The sequence below is a fragment of the Monodelphis domestica genome, chromosome 5, assembly GCF_027887165.1.
Source record: "Monodelphis domestica isolate mMonDom1 chromosome 5, mMonDom1.pri, whole genome shotgun sequence".
Classification (NCBI taxonomy): domain Eukaryota; kingdom Metazoa; phylum Chordata; class Mammalia; order Didelphimorphia; family Didelphidae; genus Monodelphis; species Monodelphis domestica.
In genome coordinates this window covers 19,128,928-19,145,136 of record NC_077231.1, presented here as the reverse complement: position 1 = coordinate 19,145,136, position 16,209 = coordinate 19,128,928, and the positions used below count along the sequence as shown (strand labels likewise).

Sequence of the window (16,209 nt, the reverse complement as noted above, 5' to 3'; positions counted from 1 at the left end):
TCTGCTTCTCACTGAGCCTCCATTTGAACATTTAAAGTTATAGCTTACTTTTCAAAGCAACCTGCCCTAGGTTCAAGTGCTCCCATTGTTACAGAAGTCTTGTTGAAACTGACTCAAAGCATTGCTTTTGTCAATACGGAATCTAGAAACCCCAAACTTGTAGCCTAGTAAGATCTGATGCACAAGCACAAGCCAAGTGACCCTTCTTGTCTCCAGAAGTCTCTCCCAGTGTATCATACCCTCCTTCCGAGGACAAAACTTGGGACCTTCAGTTTATGAGACTGACTCGCTGCCTGCTATGCTAACAAATCACTCAGCTTAGGCTTAGTCCCCACTTTAAGTGGATTGTCTTTACCTTAGAGTCCATTGTTCAGTCTGAAACTGCTAGCCTGAGATTCCCTTCAGGGTGGATTCTCACAAGAAAGGGAACAAGGACAAGCTTTGGGGCCTCCAACTTACAAAGTAGTCCTAAAACTTGAGGTTCATCAGATCTTACTAGGCTACAAGTTTGGGGTTTCTAGATTCCATGCTGACAGTTTATATTCATATGATGTTTCATGTTCTTCAAACTCTATTACACACAAATCTGCTTCTCATAAATCCTCATTTTGACCATTGGTCATGTGTTTATTGCCCTGGGTTCTCTCATTCACTTTTTGGTGATTTCGCTAATTACAGAAACCATCTTTACCAATTCTTGTTTCGGGTCCATGCCTGGGTCTCCAGAAGTCAATGTGAGCTTGAACTGACAATCTAATTAGATAGGGTGCCTGGCACAAGAAACTGAGCAAAGAGAAATTGCATGACTTAGCCATGGTCAAACAGTTAGTGGCAATGCCATTATTCAATTGTTTCAATAGTGTCCAACTCTGCAGGACCCCATTTGGGGTTTTCTTGACAAAGATAACTGGAATAGTTTGCCATTTCCTTCTCCAGCTTATTTTACAAATAAGGAAACTAAAGTTTAAATCCCACCTCTTACAAATGCTAACTGTATAACCCTAAAGCAAACAGGGGTAAGTGCCTTGCCTAGAGTTATCCAACTACTATTCACTGAATTTGAACTAATCAAAATAACAACTGGCTAGTGACCTTTTAGCTTCTGGACAACTGATGCATTTGACAAAAAATTAAAACGAATGTAGTTTCTTATCTTGGACAAGAAGGACACTTGGTGGCTAGATCACAGGAAAACCTGTATTCAAATCTTGCCTTTGAAATTTACTTTCTGGGGATTATGGGCAATCCACTTAACCTCTCTGAGCTTCAGAGAAATTTTCTGACTTTAAGAACTTACAATGGATAAATCAAAAGTTCTTGATATACTGCTAAAAATTGGTTTTCCTGCTATAAAGAGAATATGCTGATCAACAAGTAATCCTATCTACTTTGTATTTATAAGCAAACATATAAATTTATGAGATGCTGGGGGGGGACGGTGTTTAGTGCTTAATCAAAGATACCAAGGTCATCCAAAGCATCTCAATGGTGAGAAGGTCCTGACTTTTGTCTTACCACTAGATTTCTATGAGTGGAAGAGTGAAATTGATGACATTGTGCAACTCTGCCTCAATTAAATCCAATTCAAGAGCAAGTCAAGATATCACCCCATGATTTCATTGTTCTTCCTTGAAACAAAATATAAACCATCATCATAATCATAAGTATAATAAAATATAAATTAAACAATAACATATTTCATAATAAGGAAATTGACATTCTGCCCAATTGATCAGCTTGCTCGCTTGAGATTCCTTCCCTTGAGCTTTATCAGCCTTAGAAGAACTAATTAAAATTAAGTTCTTGAACCTGAAAAACTGCAAACCAAACCCTGGCACTCAGGTAAATGATCAAGGTACAGAGGAGTTTGTGAAACTCTTCCTAACAATTTCTCAATATTTCTTCACTTGCTCACTCACTAACTAGAACCAGCTGGAACAGGAAACAGGATTATTAAATTTTCAGTGCAACTGCTGGGTTTGTACCCCAAAGAGATAATAAGGAAAAAGACATTTACAAGAATATTCAGAACTATACTCTTGGTGGTGGCAAAAAATTGGAAAATGAGGAGATGCCCTTCAGTTGGGGAATGGCTGAACAAATTGTGGTATATGTTGGTAATGGAATACTATTGTATTCAAAGTAACAATAAAGTGGAGGAATTCTATGGGAACTGGAACAACCTCCAGGAAGTGATGCAGAACAAAAGGAGCAGAACCAAGAGAACAATGTACACAGAGACTGATACACTGTGGTACAATTGAATGTAATGGACTTCTCCATTAGTGGCAATGCAGTGTTCCTGAACAACCCGGAGTGATCTATGAGAAAGAGCACTATCCACATTGAGAGGAAAAGCTATGGGAGTAGAAACACCAAAGAAAAACAACTGTTTGATTACATGGGTTGAGGGGGATATGATTGGGGATGTAGACTCTAAATGAACATCCTAGTGCAAACACCAACAACATGGAAATGGGTTCTGAACAAGGACACATGTAATACCCAGTGGAATTGTGCGTCAGCTATGGGAGGTATGGGAAGAGGGGAAGGAGGAATAGAAAATGATTTTTGTAACCAAGGAATAATGTTTGAAATTGACCAAATAAAAAATAATGTGAAAATGTGAAAAAAAATTTCAGTGGGAATGTCCACCTCAGCAAATGCTACAATCAAGTCTTGATTAGTGTTTTACTGTATCTAGACTTAAGAAGGCAATGAAGAAAATGGTGATAATTCTGATCAAATTTAAAAGTATATCATGAGAACATCCTGTTTCTGAGACATTCTGGATCTTAATACTTACCAACACATCTTTGCTCATTTTTCCAATTTACCTTTCATATATACATTATCAAACTAAGTGGATTCTGGGGGAGAAAATAAGATAATATGAAGACACATTGCTTCTTGGATAGGGTTAATTCATTTGACAAACCTATATCAAGGTACTTTGCATCCAGCACCATGCTATTAACAGAAACAAAAACAAAACAGTCCCTACCCTTAAGGAGAGGGTATTTTGTTTATTTTCTATTTCTTCTTTTATTATTTTACTAAGGGTACTATTTTATTATTTCACTAAGTGTACTAAATAGGAGAGACATTATGAACAATAGTTAATACAAAATTCAGGAATCAAGAAGACACAAAATATAGATTTAGCTTTCATAAAAATCACAGGCAATAAGTATTTTATCAAATGACCACTGGCAGTGGTGTGCTAATAAAAGTTTAACAACGGGACTGCCAAAAATGTATTTTCTGATATCCTATTAAAGTTAATTTGCTGAGGTGGAGTCAAGATGGTGGCATAGAAGCAGCAAAAGTTCAGACCTCTGAAAACCCTTCCTTACTGATCACAAACTGAATGCTCATAGGGGACAGAAAATCAAACCTAACCACAAGACAGAGGCAAGGAACCCTCCTGCTGGACTCAATTCAAAAGGTACGCCCCCCAAAAGCCAGAATCCGAGAACACTTGGGTTTAAGGGGAAATCAGAAGGAAGGTCCCAGGACTCCTCCCACCCCCCCAATCTAGAGTGCTAAGACTCCAGTGGCAGCGGGAAACTCTGGGCCAGCAAAGGCACTTGTCTGGAGGGTATACCTTGTGGGCAGGGCTGTACCAGACTCAGAGCATCAAACACAGGCAGTGAGGAAGGAGCTGGAGAGGAAGCTCAAAGCAGGCAGCCTGGTCACAGATGAGGAGACCCTCCGTATTGCTCCAGCCTTCCAAGAGATTTTGGCCTCAGGGCACATACATCCCAACCCAGCTAAACTTAATCCCATCAAAAGTCTATAGAGTTCAGGGAAGCCTAAGCTCCAACCTCCCCCTACCCCCATAGACTTCTGGACTTCGATCCAATCAAAAGCCTCCAGAGGGCAGGGAAGCTCAAACTCCAACACCCCTCCCCCACAGACTGCAGGGAGAGATCTTCTGTCAAAGTTCCAAGAGGGGAGACTGTCAGAAAACCCCAAAACCAAAAAATGAGAGGAGCAAAAGCACAGACAAATATGGGGAGTAAAGAAGGGGTACATATGAGCAAACAACAGAAAAAGAAGAAAGAAATTACAATAGACAGCTTTTATACAGGCAATGAGCAAAGAGCAAATGGAACAGAGGAGGGGGAATCATCAAATGATAAATCAGCAATCTCAGCAAACTGGATACAGGCTTTGGGAGAACTCAAAATGCAATTCAAAACACAATTAAGAGAGAGTAAAGACAATTGGGAAAAGAATTTAAAAACTAAGACAAGTCATCTGGAAACAGAAAATAGTGTCTTGAAAGCCCAAATAAACCAGCTTGAAAATGAGGCAAAGGAGATGAAATATGGGGCAAAGAAGATGAAAGATGAGGCAAAGGAGATAAAAGATGAGGTAAAGAGAATGAAAGATGACCTCCAAAGAAAATCAGAACAGAGGGAGAAGGATGATCAAAAAGCAAGGGATGAAATCCAGTCTTTAAGAAACAGAATACAACAACTAGAATTAAGTGACCTCACAAGGCAAAACAGGATATTATAAAACAAAACCAAAAGAATGAAAAAATTGAGGAAAATATGAAACATCTCATTCACAAAACAGAAGATTTAGAAAATCGTTTGAGAAGAGACAAATTAAGAATCATTGGTCTACCAGAAGACCATGACAAAAGAAAAAGCCTGGACATAATACTACAGGAAATTATTCAAGAAAACTGCCCCAATATTCTAGAACAAGAGGGAAAAGTGGACATTGGAAGAATCCACAGATTACATCCTGTACTTAATCCCCAACTGACAACACCCAGGAATGTTATAGCCAAATTCAAAAACTATCAGACCAAAGAAAAAATATTACAAGCTGCCAAGAAGAAGTCATTCATATACCATGGAACCACAGTGAGGATAACACAGGATCTGGCTACATCTACACTGAAGGACCATTGGAATATGATATTCTGGAAAGCAAGGGAACTAGGTCTAAAACCAAGAATCAACTACCTAGCAAAACTGACTATATTCTTACAGGAGAAAGTAAGGTCATTCAACAAAATAGCAGAATTCCAAGAATTTGTAAAGAAAAGAAGATACCTGAACAGAAAATTTGATGTCCAAGCACAGAACTCAAGTGAATCATCAAAAGGTAATTTAAAAAGAGGGAAAAAAGAAAAACAAAACAAAACAACAACAACAAGAAACTTTTTTAAAGAGACTCAGTAAGTTAAAATGATATGTATCCCTATAAGAAAAGAGGTCATTGGTAACTCTTAAAAACTATTATTATCACCTGGTCAGGTAGAAGAATTATACTTAGAGGGAACAGTGACAAACTGTATAGGATGAAATGACAAGACATAAATAGGTATATAGATAGATATATATGCATAAATAAATATACATATATATACATATATATATATAACTAGAGCATTAAAAAGAGGTTAATAGTAAAAGAAATGGGAAAAGAAAGAAAAGGGGGTAAATGTATATGTCACAAAGAAGCTCATGACAGGAGGGGGGAGAGCATCAATACACTGGAAGGGTAAAGAGGTTGGAGATAGGAAATATTCAACTCTTATGCATTGACATTGACCCAAACAGGGAAGAACAATCCAATCCATTGGAGCAGAGAATAGATTCGCCCCCTATAGGGGAGTAGAAGGGTAACAAATGGACTGGTGTGGAGGGAAGCAGTATAAGGGAGCAGGGGGGGGGGTGTTGTTTTAAAAAGACTGCAAAGAAAATAAGGGGGAATAAGAAGGGAGGGGGTAGAAAAGGAAGTAAAATAAGGGTGGGAACTAGGGGAACTGATTAAAAATAAACATTGGTGTAGAAGGAAATAGTGAAAGAAGAAAAGGCAGGACTAGGAGTAGAAATCAAAATGCTGGGAAATACACAGCTGGTAATCATAACTCTGAATGTGAATGGAATGAACTTACCCATAAAACACAAGTGAATAACAGAGTGGATTAGAATCCAAAGCCCAACCATATGCTGTATTCAAGAAACACACGTAAGGAATGTAGATACGCATAGGGTGAAAGTAAGAGGATGGAGCCAAATCTACTGGGCATCAACTGATAAAAAGAAGGCAGGAGTCACAATCATGATCTGACAAAGACACTGTAAAAATAAATCTAGTTAAAAGAGATAAGGAAAGTAATTACATCCTGATAAAAAGCAGTATAGACAATGAGGAAATATCAATACTCAACATGTATGCACCAAATGGGATAGCATCCAAATTTCTAAAGGAGAAACTAGTGGAGCTCAAGGGTGGAATAGATAGAAAAACTATACTAGTGGGAGAACTAAACCTTCCTCTCTCCAAACCAGATAAATCAAACCCCCAAAAAATAAATAAATAAATAAATAAATAAAGAAGAAGGAGGTAAGAGAAGTGAATGAAATCTTGGAAAAATTAGAGTTAGTAGATATGTGGAGAAAAATAAATAGTGACAAAAAGGAATGCACCTTCTTTTCAGCAGCACATGGTTAATTCACAAAAATTGACCATGTATTAGGGTATAAAAACATTGCAAACAAGTGCAAAAGAGCAGAAATAATCAATGCAACCTTCTCAGATCACAATGCAATGAAAATAGTAATTAGTACGGGCACATGGAGAGGTAAATAAAAAATTAATTGGAAATTGAACAATACAATTCTCCAAAACTGGTTAGTCAAAGAACAAATCATAGAAACAATTAATAATTTCATTGAAGAAAATGGCAATGGTGAGACATCTTTTCAAAACCTACGGGATGCAGCCAGAGCAGTACTCAGGGAAAATTTATATCCTTGAGTTCATATATTAACAAATTAGGGAGGGAGAGATCAATGAATTGAGCATACAAATTTAAAAAACTAGAAAGTGAACAAATTAAAAATCCTCAGATGATAACTAAATTAGAGTTCCTAAAAATCAAAGGAGAAATTAATAAAATTGAAAGTCAAAGAACTATTGATTTAATAAATAAGACTAGAAACTGGCACTTTGAAAAAACAAATAAAATAAACAAAGTACTGGTCAGTCTAATTTAAAAAAGGAAAGAAGAAACCCAAGTTGACAGTATCCAAGATGAAAAGGGAGACCTCACCTCTAATGAAGAGGAAATTAAGGCAATCATTAAAAACTACTATGTCCAATTATATGGCAACAAATATGGAAATCTAGGTGATATGGATGAATACTTACAAAAGTATAAATTGCCTAGACTAACAGAGGAAGAAATAGACTACCTAAACAACCCCATATCAGAAAAAGAAATTGAACAAGCCATCAAAGAACTCCCTAAGAAAAAATCCCCAGGTCCAGATGGATTCACAAATTAATTCTATCAAACATTCAAAGAACTGCTAATCCCAATACTATACAAACTATTTGACAGAATAAGCAAAGAAGGAGTTCTACCAAATTCATTTTATGACACAAACATGTTATTGATCCCAAAGCCAGGCAGGTCAAAAACAGAGAAAGAAAATTATAGACCAATCTCCCTAATGAATATAGATGCAAAAATCTTAAATAGGATACTAGCAAAAAGACTCCAGCAAGTCATCACAAGGATTATTCACTATGATCAGGTAGGATTCATACCAGGAATGCAAGGATGGTTCAATATTAGGAAAACCATCCACATAATTGACGATATTAACAAGCAAACCAACAAAAATCACATGATTATCTCAATAGATACAGAAAAAGCCGTTGATAAAATATAACACCCATTCCTATTGAAAACCACTAGAAAGTGTAGGAATAGAATGGTCTTTCCTAAAAATAATAAACAGTATATATCTAAAACCATCAGCAAACATCATCTTTTGATGGTAGACCATCATATCATCCCTCTCTTCCTTTAAGATTCAGCTAAAGGATCTCTTCTATAAGAAGCCTGTCCTGATATCCTTCTTCTAAGATACTAATTATTTATACTCATTTTCTATATATTCATTCTGCACATATTTCTAAGTACTTATATACATATATGTATACATATGTGTGCATATATATGTGTGTATGTATATATATATATATATATATATATATTTGTCATCTTACATCCTAGATGTAAAGCTCCTTGTAAGCAGGATTTGTTCCATTCATTGTATTTGTCCCTAGTACTTGGCACATAGTAGGTGCTTAATAAATAACTCTTGCTTTATTGATCAAAAATTCATCTGAAATGAATCCTTGTTGCTAAGATTTCTGTATTCACACACCTTTCTTTTTTTCCTCATATGATTGCTTTCTCTACACTAGCACAATGAAAATGGCACAAGGAAAAGATGATCAAGGCCAAATGATACATAAGCACAGGCATGATCTCTATTATAGTTAAAGGAGAGAAGGAAAACATCTCTGAATGTTTTCTAATAATTATCACTGAAAATTCTCCAGAGGAAAAAAATGAAAGAAAGAAAATTATGGGACAGCAGAGAAATAAAAAAGTATAAGCTTTATTCTATAAATAAAAATATCAGATAGTGTATAGCATTTTTAAAATACCTATCAATTGATATGTATAACCCAGTTGAATTGCTTGTCAATTCCAGGAGGGGAGAGGGATGAGGGGAGGGAGAAAATATGAATCATGGAATCATGGGGGAAAAAATTAATGAAATATAAAAATAAAATAAAATACCTATCAGTGATCATAGCCAAGTTATTCCAGAATATATTATGTCTTTGGTTCTCAGGCACAAATCTAGCTTTCCAAAAAACTTTCTTTATTCATGCTCTAATGGACCCTTTCCATAGCATGTCTAAACAATGCCTCCATAACAAGAGCTGTACAATTCTATGATGGAAGTCAGGAATTTTATCACCCAGTATTATGAGGGTCAACAGTAGGAAACCACAAGTAGCTACTGGAGGCCATTGGCAATTAACACCTCTTAATACAAGGTTTAGGAGTCTTGTGACCTTTAAAGGTCAACCCACTTACCCACTCACATACATGCAATTATACAGATGACTGGTTTGCTGCTGCAAGAGATATGAAGTTATTTAGTAAAACCAATCTTACATTTATCAAAAGCGCCTTTTAACTCTCTAGGCATCCCGTGGAGAAAGATCTTCAGATGCCCCAGGAGACAAAAGAGCAAAGAAAACTTGTTTGGCCAGCTGTCTCCATTTTGTCAAAGTATGATATTCAGTAGCCTGCCATAACTGCCAATGTGCAACATTATCACATTACCACATCTCTCTAGAAAGTTTTCCTAGATCTATAGTCTCTACAAGAAGCAATATAAATATAAATTGAATTGTGAATCTAAGGTTTGTTACTGTTTCTAGGGAAAAGGTAAATGTTGTGCCTTGGGCTGAGTGGCCAGGCTGGGGAAATCAAAAAACAATTATAACTCATAGGATGTAACTTAAGAGGATGAAGGAGATGATTAAAAGCATTCTATCTGGTAGGATAACATAAATTTTCCCCTACAGTTGAGTATTATAGCCCTTGTGAATTACGAAGAACAGAATGGAATATGTTCCTCTTTGCTGGCTTGTTCATGGTTCACCTTAATCCCAAAACAAACGGAATGTCTGAATTTCCAGTGAGCAGAGTTCTCAATTGCTTAGACAGGCTAAATTACCATTGACTCTATTTGCAGGACTGTCTATCAATGAGTCTCTAGCCCAGCATCTGCGCCCAGAAGCATGTATTGGTTTACACATTGGAAGTGGGTGGTCTTTGGCAACCTAGCATGCTTTTTTAGTATAGTCAGAGTATGCTTCTGGAAAATGTGTAGCTATAATTTGTAGAACAAAATAAAATGCTGTAATGTTATGCATGGCTTATGTTTTGACTGTGGAGGCCTGTCTTTAATAAGTACTGCATGCCATGATATTCAGTACTTAAAATGTAGCAAAAATGCCTATCGTTTCAATAAACACATCCCCCGATATCCTTGCACAGAAGGCACACAAAAAAAAGTGACACTTTGCTTTTCTAGCCTGGTGAGTCAAAATATTTGACAAAACAAAAGTGAGGGGGGATCTACTAGGAGTTTGAATGAGACAATTGCTTTGCAAGATATTTTGCTATGCCAAGGATCCATTTATACTTGGGAGAGTAACTGGGTCAAATCATATTTCTCACAAATACAAGGATGGATAGGACGCCTCTCCATAGGGTCTGGAAATCTTGAAAAGTTGTTGATAGCCTTGTCACCTAACATCATCCAGCATCCCAGCATTGTGATGGAATAGTATTATAGGCAATATGTATTAACATAGAAAATGCATTTTCATAATACTTTCTTCAAGAAGGTAAAAGTATTTAACAGACCATGGCCAACTACATCCCCATGACAGTTTTCATAAAGTAGTAGATGCTAGGTAGAATTGTCCCAATTTCCCAGGTAGGAGCATTCAAGTATTACGATGAGCAGATAATTTATCATTTACCTAAAGTTACCCAGCAAAACAGTAACCACCCAATAAATAGGAGCCTAACACTGACTCCTAGGCAATATTTGCTCTATCCTATTGCTCCTGTCTGAGATAATGATCTCAATCTAAATTCAGAATTCACTCTCTAAAAATCATACATGGTATGTATGGCATTTTGAAATGATCCTATAGTTTGCATTACAATCATTAATAGCAAAAATTCAAGTAGTTGCCAAAGAAGACAAAAGTATAGCACAAGTTGTTTGATCCAAAGTCAGAGAATCCGGGTTCAAATCCCAATTCTTCCACTTAGTATATTTTAAGTGACCTTGGACAAATCACTTAGACCTAAGTATCCCAATCTGTTAAATGAGAGGGTTAGACTAGATGATATCCCAGGTCTCTTCCAGCTTTAAATCTATGATGCTATAATATGTAATCTTTAACCATTGAATGTTCAGAGGAAATGATAGATTCATCATATTGTACAGCATTACAAAAAATCAATGACTCAGACACTAGCTGTATCCATACAGTATTTCACTGAACTGTGATTTTCAAAATAGGGTGGAAGTGTATGTGCTTGTATATAAATCCTTGAGATATAAAAGCCCTTCAATCATTTTGGCCTTCATAGCCAGCTCCAGTCTTTTTTGTCTGTTAGTTTTAATACATTTCTTTTCTTTGTTTTGATGGAGTCCTACTAATAAACAGGTTGATGAATTGCATCTGTAAAGGCCAGGCATAGATCACAGGAGAATCTGCTGGATGTATACTTCTGCTTTAACTTACAGTTTTGAACCACAAAAACAATACTGCATTGCACAATAAAGTTCCCTATTTTTACTTGAATCTTCAATGAGCAAAACAGCTGCAGAATAATGTGACTTAATGAGGCATCCCTAATAAAATACTGCAGAAGTAAAAAGCAGGGGTACAAAACTGTTTGGAATCTGGTACTTTCATCATTTCAAATACAGATAAAGAAACTAATGATATTTTCAAGCATTCCTGAATCAAGTCAAAGAGTCGATATGTAAATGTTTATCAATTTATATAGGCAAGGCAAGGCAAAGCAAGACACAGGCAGGATCAGACAAGCTCACTCATCTGATGCCTTATGTGAGACAAGAGGGGGGGAAAGCCTAAGAAAAGCAGGAGAGAGGGATCTTGCTTTCACCCCACCTGTAACAGGTAATTCATATCCTGTCATTAGTGGTAAGTAGAGAATAAAATGCAACTTTAATATTGAACAGTTATTAAAATATTTTAAAGAGCCATTGCTAAAATATGACCATTAAGGCCCCTAGAATTTTAAAAGTATGAGGGCAGAGGTTATGATCACTTATAGGCTAGTATTTTAAGAATTCTGTTGTCACGATTAGGTTTTAACATTTTATATTCTTTAGAAGAATAAAGCAGCTTCATCTGGAAGCAGAGTTCATTTTTAGGGCCACATCATTACATTTTGAAACTTGGTTGTTAGCAAATTCAGTTACTAAACAGAATGTTCCCTTTCCCAACAAATCTGCATTTCAATAGATCTTTACACATCACTTTGCCTTTGCTAACATGACTCCTATTTTCATATGTAAAATTACACATACACAGGCTCCCAAACCTGGATTCCCAGCCAACACAACCCACATAATTACAGTACAGGTGTCAACTTTCACGTCTGAATTTCTTGGTTTCTCTTTAAGAGATATATGCTATGTGCAGCATGTGACTGAATGCACTTGCTGGATTAGTTACAGCCTATTGAATAAACTGATTAAAATAGTATTAAGAGAATCAAGTCTTTCATCTCCCTAACTACCAATGCTAACCAGACAACATAGCCAAACTGTAATTTTTCTCACTTAAAAGTCTTCCACTTAAAAGTAGTGAGTAGTGAAGCTGCTCTTATTCTATTCTATCTATAAATAATGCAACCTATTTCTTTAGACAGGAATCAGAAGAATGATAATGTAAGGTTCAGTGCTGTTACAAGTAGCAGCTTCTCTTTAAAAAGCAGGGCAACAGTAAGCTAAAGATCGAAACAATTGCCCCCATGATGTTATCAAGATCAAAATGGAGTGGGAAGGAGGAAGAAAGGAAATGGATTGTGTAGGATGTCTTAAAAATGAAAACCTTGAATATCAATTTTGAAACTGACCTAGAGAAGACTATAGAAAGCTGTGATAAATAAATATAAGCTTTGTGCTCTTGTTTTAAAATGGCTTCAGAAGTGCTTCCAATCTCAAGTTCTTGCATTTTGGCACTTTAGCAAGAAATCTGAAATTAATTCCTAATTTGCCTTAGTTTATATTGCCTAATAGAGCCATTTTAAAGAGTTAATTGGTAACAGTCTGGGTGTTGATGTCTCAGGCTATCTAGTTGGGAAGCCAGCAGCCAGATAATTATCATTTAGTCAATGGTTATTTAAATCCATCCTGTGAGAAAAGAATATCCTAGAACACCCGGAGGTTTTAAAGGAGTTAGGATTGAACCTGCCTCGGGTTTAAGAACCGTACAAGAGCCAAAGGGAGATTCCATTCGTGCTCACCTAGGCAAAGCGTTTTTACTTTCTGTCTCAACTGCCTCAAGCAAAACTCTCCTCCAGACCACGATTGTAACTGCAAGTCTGCATCTAAGCGTTTCGAGCAATTGTTTAACTCTAGGTCAGGAGGAGAGCAAATTCACCGAATAGGAAGGTGCTGGCTCCTACTACTGCAAGCACAACAACACAAGGAGCTCCAGCTGTGTGTTCTTTGCATGGAGAGGCTAGATAACTAATCCTACTGTTCTCGGAGAAATAGGGCGCAATTGCAAAACTTTCCTTTCCAGGGGGCCAGTGATAGAGAACTAATTCCCCACTGCGAAGTGAGCGAGGGTCGATAGCCGGAAAGAAAATACCACTTAGAGGTAAACTGGTCTATTTAAAGAGAAGGCGAAGGAGCAGCAACGGAACCCCGAAAAAGATTCCTATATTATTACCAGGATTCAGGGTGTATCTGTCCAGAAAGTAAAGGTTAAAAAGCAGGTGTTCTCCAAGCCTTTCTCCCCACCACCCTTCCCCCTTAACGCTGCTCATCTTAATTCTTTACATCGTTACCAGAAGCCCCGGGAGATCATTCTCCAAGCCGGGGTAAATCTCTGGATATCTGAGGCTCCGGCGCTTCCCAGCCTGGACCTTTATGAAAATAGTTAGGTAGTGAAATCGATAACCTCACTAAAGCGCCCCACCTTGGGCAGACAGGCTGGAGAATTAACTAATCAGAAGTGGACAGAAAGTAGGGATTTCAGAAAGGCTACCTGACACATCCCCATTGATCCCACCTAGTACGAGACTCTTTCTACTTATTAGGAGACGAATCTGGTTATAACCCGGGATTCATCTGGGACTGGGGATCTCATAGCTTGAATTCTTGATCAATTTAGGAGCAAAGGAACGCGGAGCAGAAAGAGGGGGCCTAACCCTAACCCTCTTTGCCTTTAGACCGCATCCCCGGATTCCCTCGCCTCTCCATGGACTGCCCACCTCGGCGCTCTTTGGAGCAGAGAGGTAGAGCACTGCTTGCCTAGCCCGTCTGTGCTCCGTTCTCCCCCTCGAGCCCGCCGAAGACCGAGACCACCGAGGGTGAGGGAGGGATGGTGGGCTCTCCCCCTCAGTCGGTTCGGTTGCCTTGATCTACACCAGCGCCAGGCCAATCCCGCTCACCCCACCCCTTGCCTGAACCTCCAACTAGGGAGGGAGCTGAAGTGGCTGCTGTCGCACCTACCTGCAGCCCCGCTTCCCCGTGGCAACACCTAGCGATGCTCCTGGAGCTTCCGGGGGCCCGCTCCAGTCTTATCCTTCTTGCATCTCTTCCTAAATCCCAATCCGCCTTCAGCATCCAGGGGCATAGAGACCTGCGGTCTGCTGGTGTGTGCTTGGAGCGGGCGTGTGAGTGTGACCCTGTCTGTGTGCGCGCGCGCGCGTGTGTGTGTGGACGACTGAGTGTGTGTGTATGTGTGTGAGTGAGTGCGTGTGCGTGTATGTATGTGTGTGTGTGCAGGAGTCTATTTTCTTCTCTTGGATGGCAAAGATAGGTTTTAGGAATCTCCTGCAATCCAAGCCGGAATCCCCAAAGCAGGTGGTGGGTAGGATGTGCGCGTCTCTCGTTTCTTCTTTTCTTTTTCTCGATTTAATGTTTTGGCCCCCACCCCGCCAAAGTAATCAAAAGATTTGTTGATTGAGGCAGTCCGAGTCCAGACTCCCTGGGTTCCCGGCCCGCCCCCGCCCCCAGTCCTCGGAGGAGCTGTGAGGTCCAGCCAGTTCAGCCTCCCTACCCGCGGGATCTGAGAGGCTCCGGTAGCGATCACCCCTCTTACACTGGTCCGTATGGGTTTGCTTCTAATGCCCAGCAAAGACTTCTCGTCTCACGCAGCCTGTCTCTGTCTGCCTCTGCCTGTCTCTGTCTCTGCCTGTCTCTGTCTCTGCTTCTCTCTCTCTCTCTCTCTCTCTCTCTCTCTCTCTCTCTCTCTCTCTCTCTCTCTCTCTCTCTCTCTCTCTCTCTCTCTCTCGCCCGCTCTCTCTCTCTCGCCCGCTCTCTCTCTCTCGCCCGCTCTCTCTCTCTCGCCCGCTCTCCCTTCTGCCTTGGGGTTCACCTTCAGGAGAGCAGCCTCCTCCCGGAATTGTCTAGTTTCCCGGTCATGCCGAGATCCCGGGTCTCGGCTGCTGGGTTGCAAGGAGAGGATGTTGCTGGAGCTTAAGGCAGACCCACAGTGGGATACCAGAGAGATCTCCGTCTCTCCTGTTTCCTCTTTCTTCCCCTCCGGGAGGTACCCGGGTTCCTCAGTCCTGGTAGCAAGGTTGTTGTTGACAGGTCCCTGGCAGCTCTCTCTCCAGCTGCTGTGACTTTGCTCTGACTCCTAGAGTACGGGTAGCAGCAACTCCTGGACAGATACAGTGACTCTAAACTGTCCGGAATGGTCCCAAGAAACCTGCCTTTTACTAAGTAGCCACCCGCCACGCCACCTGCCCCCAATTAGTTCTGACACTATGACCAGGGAGGAAAAGGTGGGAGATGTCGAGCTGAGCGGGGCAGGTGTATCCTGTGTTACTTCACTAGAGACCCCCGCCCCCCGAATGAAAGAAAAGGAAGGGAAAAGGAGGGGTGGCGATAAGGGAACAAATCTAAATCCCAACAAAGACAGAATGACCACCCAACGGATGAAACCTACAAACCTCCCTTCCTTGTCCCACCTTCAAAAGCACCACTGGAGAAAGATAGTGGATATTTCTGTTTTTAAAAAATGGAAAGCCCCTTAGGGACAGAGTTTTGCTAACCCACCTAGACCCTAGCCCACCTATCTCTCCACGGAATTAGGAATGAATTACAACGCCACCGAGTCCAAATGAAACTCCAGAAGTCTCTAGCACCAAGGCTCCTGAGTTTAGCAATAAAATAGGATAGAAAGACCTGGCAGCATTGCCTCAGCTTCTCCCCCAACAGTCAATTCTGCAAGTTGCTACTATCGCTTGCTGAAAAGAAACAATGGTCCTGCTGAAAAAGGAGAGAGTAAGAGAGATGAGAAGGGAGGAAATGCAATCTGATATAAAAGGTGGGCTGTGTCTCCCTCCAGAGGGAGAATAGGGTTAGAAGTCTGAACTGACATAGTGAGGGTTCAGCTTTCCTCTTCACAAAAAGAAGAGGGGGGAAGGAAATCCTCTGTTTCCAAAATATTATTTTTTTATGCAGATGCCACTTGAATCCCAAGAGAGGATTTGCACTGCAGGTATTTGCTAGCCTATTTTGATGGACCTATGAAAAACCGAGATCCCCAGTTTCCCTACTAGAA

The 16,209-nt window shown here is 39.5% G+C and overlaps 1 protein-coding gene across 2 annotated transcripts in view; it reads right to left on the bottom strand.

Annotated features, from left to right (window-relative positions):
* TAFA2 (TAFA chemokine like family member 2) overlaps positions 1-15,777 on the bottom strand; it is a 594,521-nt gene extending 578,744 nt beyond the window's left edge. The window contains exon 1 of one of the 2 annotated variants that reach the window (XM_056797692.1): positions 14,148-15,777. The gene's annotated coding sequence lies outside the window, so the exon portion shown is untranslated. The remainder of the gene's footprint in view (positions 1-14,147) is intronic. The other variant, XM_016425595.2, reaches the window with a different exon arrangement.
* Positions 15,778-16,209: the final 432 nt, after the last annotated feature.